We start from the raw sequence: 8,855 nt of genomic DNA on the forward strand, positions 1-8,855 counted from the left end.
TAGCAGCGGGATGAATGGGAGGATTTCAGCTTACGTCAAATGTGTACATGTCTGTTTGAATGTTACGCAATGCGGCCAAGCCCACTGCTCATTGGAGATAGTATAGGTTGTGTTAGTTCAGCACAGGAAGGATCAGTAATAGAAAGACAGGTGAGCCTGCGTAGTGGTCAGTATTGCTTGTTTAGGATTTCCACTGAGTCTAGCTGAGCTTCGAAAACCCAAAAAGTTATTCTGTGTTCATGTGTAAGGGATAAAAGGATGTTCCAGGTTCTGCTTAACAGAACATAAAATCCTTATTATGCAACCAGCTGTATTAATGATTCTCATTTACACAAGCTAAGAGAATAAAGTAGCTTAATGTAAAATCTCCTGCATATGTGTTTGTAATCTATTAAAAAACCCAAGAATATTAAACCAGGTTCCTTTCATCTATGTTCCCTGGGGAAAGTACACCCTGTGTTGTTTCAAGGTTGCACTGCTTCTCAGCTGCAGTCCTTTGGAAATGTTTGGCAATGTGTGTGCACTGTGCTGCAAAACACTGAAAAACAAAAAACTTGTGTTTTTATTTTATTTTTTATGTATTATAGATCCCCTCCATCTCCCAATTTGCCAAGAAGAAATAGTTTATTATTGTTTTTATTCCTTTGCATTATTTCGTTTGAATTGGTTGTCTTGTTTTTTTTTTAATTAAAATCTTTAAAAAAACAAGCATGTTGAAAATCATCATTGTCTCTATACACATTTTTTGAATGGGGTGTTAAGTGATGACTGTTAACTTGTATTTTAATTTGTGCAGAAATTAGCCAACCTTTTAACTGCAAACTTCAACTATAGTCAAAGTAAACACATGGATAAAAAACATTTAGAGGATTATATTAAAATAGTCTGCTTTTTTGTAGTTGCTAGAAGCACCTCTGATCTCAAATTAGGTTTTTTTCAGATTTAAAGCCTCAGCTGCATGTGGATCTCTCCAGATTAACCATTAACACCTTATTTTTTTGCCTCTGAATTTCATGCCTGTCATATTTGCTTTACGGAGCTCACAAACCACACACACACACCACACACACACACACACACACCCCACACACACACACACACACACACACACACACACACACACACACACACACACACACACACACACACACACTGAGATATGGCTGATCGATGACCTTCGGTGGAGCAGTTTGGTGTGTGCAGTTCTGGGTTTATCCAGTTTCAGGGGGAACGTTACAGTCAGACCTTCTTCATGTGTTTATCAACACAGTCAAAGTTCAGGAAACTGCTTTTAAACTGCAGTTCATTGCAGAATTTCTGCAAACTTTTGTTGGAGTGTGGAACCAGTGCAGCAAGACAGAAATGTCTTGCAATGTAGGGGCAGATTCCGGGACTAATTTGAAAATATTGAGATAAATATGCCATTGTTGTTTGGAGATGTTTCTCAATGGAAAAAGAAAGTAGAATTTAAAATCCACTGCATAGACAGTGTTTAGGCATTTATACCCATCTAATTTAGAGGTGGGAGGTACAAATTAAATTCACTCAGTCATATGTTTAGGAGACGTTTCACTGCACCACGCTTTTTACTTTTACTTGAATAATATTATTATGAAGCATCACTGCTCTGATCTAGTTAGATTTTTTTGCTTCTCTGCCCACGACAAGTAACTTCACTGAATGAATAAGCTATTTTATGAAATGCACCAGACGCATTCAAGACTTGTTGTTTGAACACAAACTTTTGTCCCAATGTCATTTTCCATCTGGTAAACTTGCAGTTCCATTTGGATATCATGAAGATCCAATAAGCCAGGCATATCGTTGCTGAAGTACTTTACTCTTTTCCGATTTACTATTTAAGTTCTCGTTGAGAAGTTTTTTGGACAAATACTTTCATGTGAATAAAATATTTTAAAGTAGTGCAGCTTTATCTACCTCTGTAAGCATCCATTGTTTGTAGCTGCATGTTCATGTAGCAGTCCAGTCCAGACCTTTAGACCGTTTTCCACTTTTTGTCATTTGCAGTAAGTTTTAGTGAATTTTATTGATACTTTGTTTGACGAATCCAGACAAAGTCACACTGCGTAGTAAAAGTAAAATGTTTTTATGTTCCCTTTTATTTTAATTTCTCAAAAAAGTGACATCATTGTGACCAAAGAACACAGCAGACATGTCAGGGAGAGAGTTGTAGGGATTAAGTTTAGTAAGGTTAAAGTTTAAAGCAACTCTCATTTGCAGCAGTGATCAGACTTCTTCTGATGACTGCTGAATTCAGAATCTATTTCTGAAAACATAAAGTAATTGTACTGTTTCTGACTGACATAAAATCCTGATGAAATACTTAGAATTTTGGGTCCTTAAATATGATAAAATGTGTAAACTCCTCTGCAAGGCGCTGTCCATAAACCAGTTAATTAATTCACTCATGAAGGAGTGGCGTGTTTTCAGAAAGGTGTAGTATTTTTACACGCAAAGACAACATTAAAAGAAACTCTCCGAACTCCAGGCTTAGCAAGTTCACTTTGAATGACTGTTTGTCTGGCTTAGTGATTGTATTTAAGAGCACAAATAGTTCATGTGTATGTGTCAAGGACACTCTACTAAAAGTGATTTTTAATCTCAAGGAGTTTTTATGCTGGTTAAATAAAGGTTGCTACTTCGGTGCAGATTTATCTCCATGGTGGAAGAGACCCCAGCTCCAGGTATAACAATGTGGACACCATGTTCACATTACGTCCCAGTGACTTTATGCAACATATGATAAAGTTTAGATTGACGGAGCTTTCTCTCTCCCCCTCATGGGACTGATTAACCCGTAGCTGCCCCTGAGCTCCTTCCCCTCATCCTATGTTACAAATTGTACAGAAGCTGTATTTTACAGGGTATCCTCAACTCTGTTCTCAGAAATGTATGTACAGAGTGCATGTCTTCTACATCCTATTTCTTTTTGAGTTATTCCTGCTGTTGCAGCACTGGCCTGTGCTGACTTACGTTTTCTTCATGTTGCTATAACCAGCTGCTCCAGGTTGAGACTGGAACTGTGGCCATCGGTGTAATTTCTGTGTTCAAAGGCTGAAGGAGAGGGAGAAAAAAAAAAAGAAGAGCAACAGGTGATTTACTTGGGGGAGTAAATCCTGACATTGAGTAACAAGTGGAGGACTTGTGATGTGAAGAAAGATAGAAGGGAAGGAGGGTAGCTGGAGGAAAAAACACACTTTGGGTGGCATTAAGCTGGAATAAAAGAGAACGAAACAGAGAACGAAAAGAGAACAAACAAGTTGCAACTTCCAACTTGCAACTTGTTTGCAGGTTGCAGTGGAAATCATTTTAGTTAACTATTGACTCCCCATGAACTGATCCAGAGTTGGACTTATTGCATGTTCCTCTGGTGGGGTGGCAACATAACTGTAATGGTAAAAAAAAAAGTTACATTGTAAACTTTGATCTCCTTTTTACAGTGTGATTCATGATTGAACATCTTGGTACTGTAACTATAACATAAGCCAATAATTAGACATAGTTATTTCCTGCATATTTTTTTCTGTTCTTGACTGAAATTAAATAAAATGTACAAGAAATAAAATGAAAATGTTTGGAGTCCTACAGAGCGGTGACAACCAACTCATGGTCTCCAGAGGCACAACTCCTCTCTCTAAAACTCCACCTCATCCTCTGATCCAATCATGGCTCAAGTTTTCAAACTCCATCCACTGACATTGTAACATTTATGGACAACAGTTAGAGCTCATAGAAACACATAAGGTTCAAACACTGAATGAAAACACTACATGACAGGGTGAAGTCACTGTAGTGACTCAGACCTGAGTCATATTTCTCCAATGTTGTTAGAAAGCATTTTCATTAAATTAAAAGTGGAAAATATTGAAATGCAATTCCACCTTTGGACACAGGAGGGACCCACAATACACTTTCATACAAAGACGAGGATCAACACTGCCGTCCAGGTCAAATTGTAAAATTACTGACTCCAGCCTTCAGAGAAATATCTTTGCTAAATCTTTATAAATATAAGAAATGTAAAAAATAATAAAAAAAATTATACATGTTTCCAGAAAGCATTTCCTTTTCGCACACAATGCAAAAGTAAATTCATTTATTGAACCTTTTCACATTTTGGATCACTTGACAAAGTGCTGCATGATTGTGAAGTGGAAGAAAAACTATAAATAGTTAAAAAAGAAAGAAGGAAAATGTTCAAAGTGCAGTGTGGACTATAGAGCACACCTTACTATGAGTTGCACTTACAAAAAAATTCCCAAAAAACAAAAAACCCTGGAAACAAACATATATAAGCCGCACCAGGCTATGAGCCGCATGGGGGAAAACTAGTGCGGTATTTGCATTCAAACTCCTGGGTTTACTTACTGGAACCTACAAGTCATTTGAGGTATGTCTCGCAGTTTTGCTTAAGCAGACAAAAATATTTACATTCATAATTTTTTTCTGTCTAAAATCCTAGGAGTTCATGCCCAATTCATTTGGATGGAGTACATCTGGGAAAATCAATAATCAGGACTGATCATAGATTCTTAACTGGATTTAGGTCTGAACTCTCCGCCAAACTTTAATATGCTTTGATGGAGACTAATTTATTGGTTCTCTCTGGATATACTGGCTTCCTCTCACAGTCCAAAAACATGACTGTCAGGTAAATTGGTCACTCCAAACTCTCCCGAGGTGTGAGTCTGTGTGTGCTTGGTTGTATGTCCTGTCTGTCTCTGTGTTAATTGTTAACTGTCAAACTTCCCAGGTGTGGGGTTAGAGCAAGGTTTAAAAATGCCTTTTTCTCTGAGTCAGACATACAAGAGAGTGCATTCATCCAGCTCCAAATATTGCCACGATCACATTGATATAACTCCCAGAAGCCAGGCATAAAATAACAATTTGGACTTCCAGGAGGGGGAAGCATACCGGTATCCTGCAGCAGATTGAGGCTGCAGGCAGTGGCCTGTCTCTGGGCGTGTTCTCCGGGGAATCCCCGGTGCTTTTACACTTCCATAAAAATCTTTAACAATGCGTTTTTCGGGGGAAAGACACATAGGGGCCGCTGGCCCAGAGACTGAAGAATAGCCTAGTGTGGTTGTCTGATTTTTAAATCACACGGGGTTGGCCGGCCTGCACAGTCTGGCCAGGGCCTGTCCCATGTGGGGAACCCTGAGCCCCCTTTTCCCCTCCCAGAGCTCTGACCCTCCAGGATGCATAAGGGGTTGGCCAGCCTGCATAGTTTTAACTGAATAAACATCCATGTTTATTGAGCACATGATAGTTTCAACATATCATCTCCCATGTCCACCGGTCTCTTGTTTGGTCTCTTGTCAGCTGTTTAGGATTCAACTCCATGCTTACATCACCGCGTTTTCTGATTGGTTACCTACCACATTCAACACTCAACAGGCCGAGTTCTCGCTCCCAGTCAGTAAAATCCCCACACGCCAACATGTTCAGCATGTCCGATTTTAGATCTGAGTGCTGCCGACGATCTACATAACACACCACACACTGCAGGATGATCGGTTACTATTATCAACCGAGCCGATAATCTTAGAATTTGAAAAGTTTGTCGGGGGAAAATGTGAAGTTGTGCCATGTCAAATTTTTGTAAAGTACAGCTTGTAAAATATTTGCGTTTGTTAAATTAAAACAATTTTGGCTATTAAACTGACCTACAGCAAAAAAAACTTTAGTTTGGCTTAATGTCAGTCTTTGAGAGGGAAGAATGTTATATCTTTTTGTACAGTGTGTTAAATATCTAATTTTACCTGCATATTTAACATCAGTTAAACAATCTAAAAGTTGCTTTTAATTGTAACAAAGCAACCGTGCAGCTTCTCATCCTTCTATAGCGAAATGACACCATTGATGTAAAATGTACACTTAATCTGCGTTTTGCCAAAACATGCTTTAAGCCCTCCCTTTAATTTCACCATTAAGCTGTGTGGCTCAGCAAAAGGCTTTACTGACATGGCCTGTCATCACTTGAATGTATACAGAAATATCTGCAGGAAAATTAAAGGTTAAATAGAACCGACTCATTTTTGCTGTTAGGAGTTTTCCTCGTCTTCCAAGGTGGCACATACTTTTTTATTTTGTACTCTTGCAAAAATCACAAAGCTTAAAATCAACATCAAAAGAAAAACTACCAGGTGTAAAGATAACTAAGCTCACTGATAACATGGAACAAAATGTAAAATAATCTACCAGAGGAATTAATACTTTGTTTTTTATCAGTATTAAGACATTTTTTATTTAAAACAAGCTCCTGTATTTTGCTGAAAATCTACTTATGAGTTTCTTTTGTCTTATTTCAAATGTGGTAAAATAGTTGCACTAGATACAAGACAAGAAATACTTGGTCAGATTTCTTATTTTTGCTACTTTGTTTCCTTAAACCAAAATGAAATAAACAAGTCTGATGAACATTTTACATGCAGGAATCTAAATCCATTTTGTAGCTGGATCTTTGAGAGAAAAGAAAAGTTGCCCCAAAGTCAAACAAAGTCAAACTATCTTGGAAATAGAGGTTTTAGTTCGTGTTTGACCAATTTTGACTAAAAGTAACCAAAAATGGTAAATCAGTTTTTAGCATCAGAAGCATAAATGTTCACCTTAAATAACATTATGAACTTTTGGAGCATGATTATGAAAATCTGTGTTGCTGACTTAATGTTTTTTTTTCTTTCTGGGAATGAGTTTTTCTTCTGTTTGTTAGCAACCATGGGTGCGTTTTCCAAATAAGACTCATGAAGTTGCTTCCATCCAAAAGTTGTGTATATTTTGGCAAAGCAAACAGCAGTAAGACATTACTGATGCCTCTCACGTCCGACTGCCTAACATGATGTTATGAGAACGTTTCTGGTGTTTAAAGTCATGCTTCATGTCTGCAGGTTGAGTCATAGAGCAGAGGTTGTACAAGATGTCAGAATGTTTAAATACTCCTCAAAACTATAAATGTAAGTTTATGTTTTCAGATGAGAGACTTTATGAGTCAGACTCAGATCAAATTCTTCTATGTCATACTTATTTTGCATCCTTATTTCTGACCCCATTTCAGTGCAGAGTTGTGAAGTGGTTGGAAATGTTCCCAAACGAATTAGGAGTGGATTTTTTTTCCTTCACAAAGGCACATATACTTCAAATCAGAGTGATTTAAACACCCAGTTAAGCTGAAGCCCACCAATATTATTGACGTGCTAAAGCAGCCGACATCTTGCATTTTTCAAGTTTCGGAAATCGTTTCTGAAACTCCTCGGCAATTGTTGAACAGGAAAATCTTACCGCTGTATTGTCAGTCACACCTACAGCTAAACCCCAGGGGAAAGTGCTTACTATCTGGTAAGCTAACTTCTGAAAAACATCAGAAGTCAGCTTCTGATGTTTTTCAAAAGCTAATAACAAAATTAGTAAAATGACACATTATTGTCTCTTACAGCCATTTAGATTCAAGTAACAAAATGTAAGACATTATTTTTAGATAGAAAAGCCTAAACATATTCCTGGTAATGAAGCCTGTGCCAGGAGTATGCACAAAGAAAATAAATTATACCTGTCCATCGATTATTACATTACACATGTCTTGTGTCAGGTCAAAGCCTGATTCTTTTGAAACTGCACAAGATTGATAAACTGGTCTGAAACTTTGTGAAAAAGCTGCCAAAGCAAAAAGAAAGTTGTTTATAGACCTTGACAAAACACATCCATCCACTGTTTGTACCAGCTTGTTCTTGCAGAGTCCCAGCAGTCCTCAATCTTTCACTTCTGTGAGCTGGACAGAAGCTTTAACCTTTCTAAAACTTTATAATAATACAATTACAATTCAGAGAAGCTACAAAACAAAACAAACAAACAAATAAAAAAACAGTTACAGCAGCCCTTATTTCCACACACACACACACACACATCTAATTGCATTAACTCACACTCCAGGAAAAGCATCGGGATGACTTCCTCCCACAGTCACTAACCATCAAACCCAGTTGTCTCTCCTGGTGTCTCACAAACTCTAGCTGCATTTCCCATGGAGTTGCCCTGCAGCCGAGAGCATCTTCATGTCTCTCGAGAGCAGAATGCTGCCATGACCGCACTTTACTATTTACAGAATGCGCTGCCTCCCACAGTGTTCTCACCAAGAAGTCACTCAGAGACAGCGACGGTGTGGAGAGACGATGTCCTGGAAATGAGGCGGGCTAAATGACATAGCGCCACAGAGGCAACGCACTACTGAGGCATTATCTGAGTGATGGGAGATGTTGGTTCTGATGCTGGAAGAATGCATCAGGTTGGTGTGTTGGTCTGTATTTAAATTAACTCCCACAGGAACCGGAAACGGGAGCTGGTGTGAACAGACTGGGAAGAGCAGCCACTGGGCATTTTTTTTAACGAAAAGAGTGTGTGGCAGGAATGCAGCAAATGGCAGTGTGGTTGTGTGTCAGTGGCAAAGTCACAAACACAAACCAAAATGTGGAGAGAGCAAAAAAGAAATAGTGCATTATAATTAAAATGAGAAACGCACAGAAAGCTTAGAGAAGCTGAGCAAGGCACTGAAAATTACATTTGTCTTTTCAGAGTAGCAAAGACTAATCTGGAACTGAATTGAACTGAACTAAACTGAAATGAGCTACAGATGTTTGAAATAAATGATACTTTACTTATCCCAAATTTTAAAATTTGATCAGCCTTCTTTAGGTGATAGTTTATTTTTTTTAGAAACATTTGAACATAAAAGATGAGATAGCCGGATAAATGCCGGTTAACAGAAAAACATTTTGAATATTTTCTGTTTTCTTTTTATTCCTAATTACATCTTAAAAGTCTAAATATTTTGCTCTTGCAGT

The sequence above is a fragment of the Poeciliopsis prolifica genome, unplaced genomic scaffold, assembly GCF_027474105.1.
Source record: "Poeciliopsis prolifica strain line A6 unplaced genomic scaffold, Auburn_PproV2 SCAFFOLD014, whole genome shotgun sequence".
NCBI lineage: Eukaryota > Metazoa > Chordata > Actinopteri > Cyprinodontiformes > Poeciliidae > Poeciliopsis > Poeciliopsis prolifica.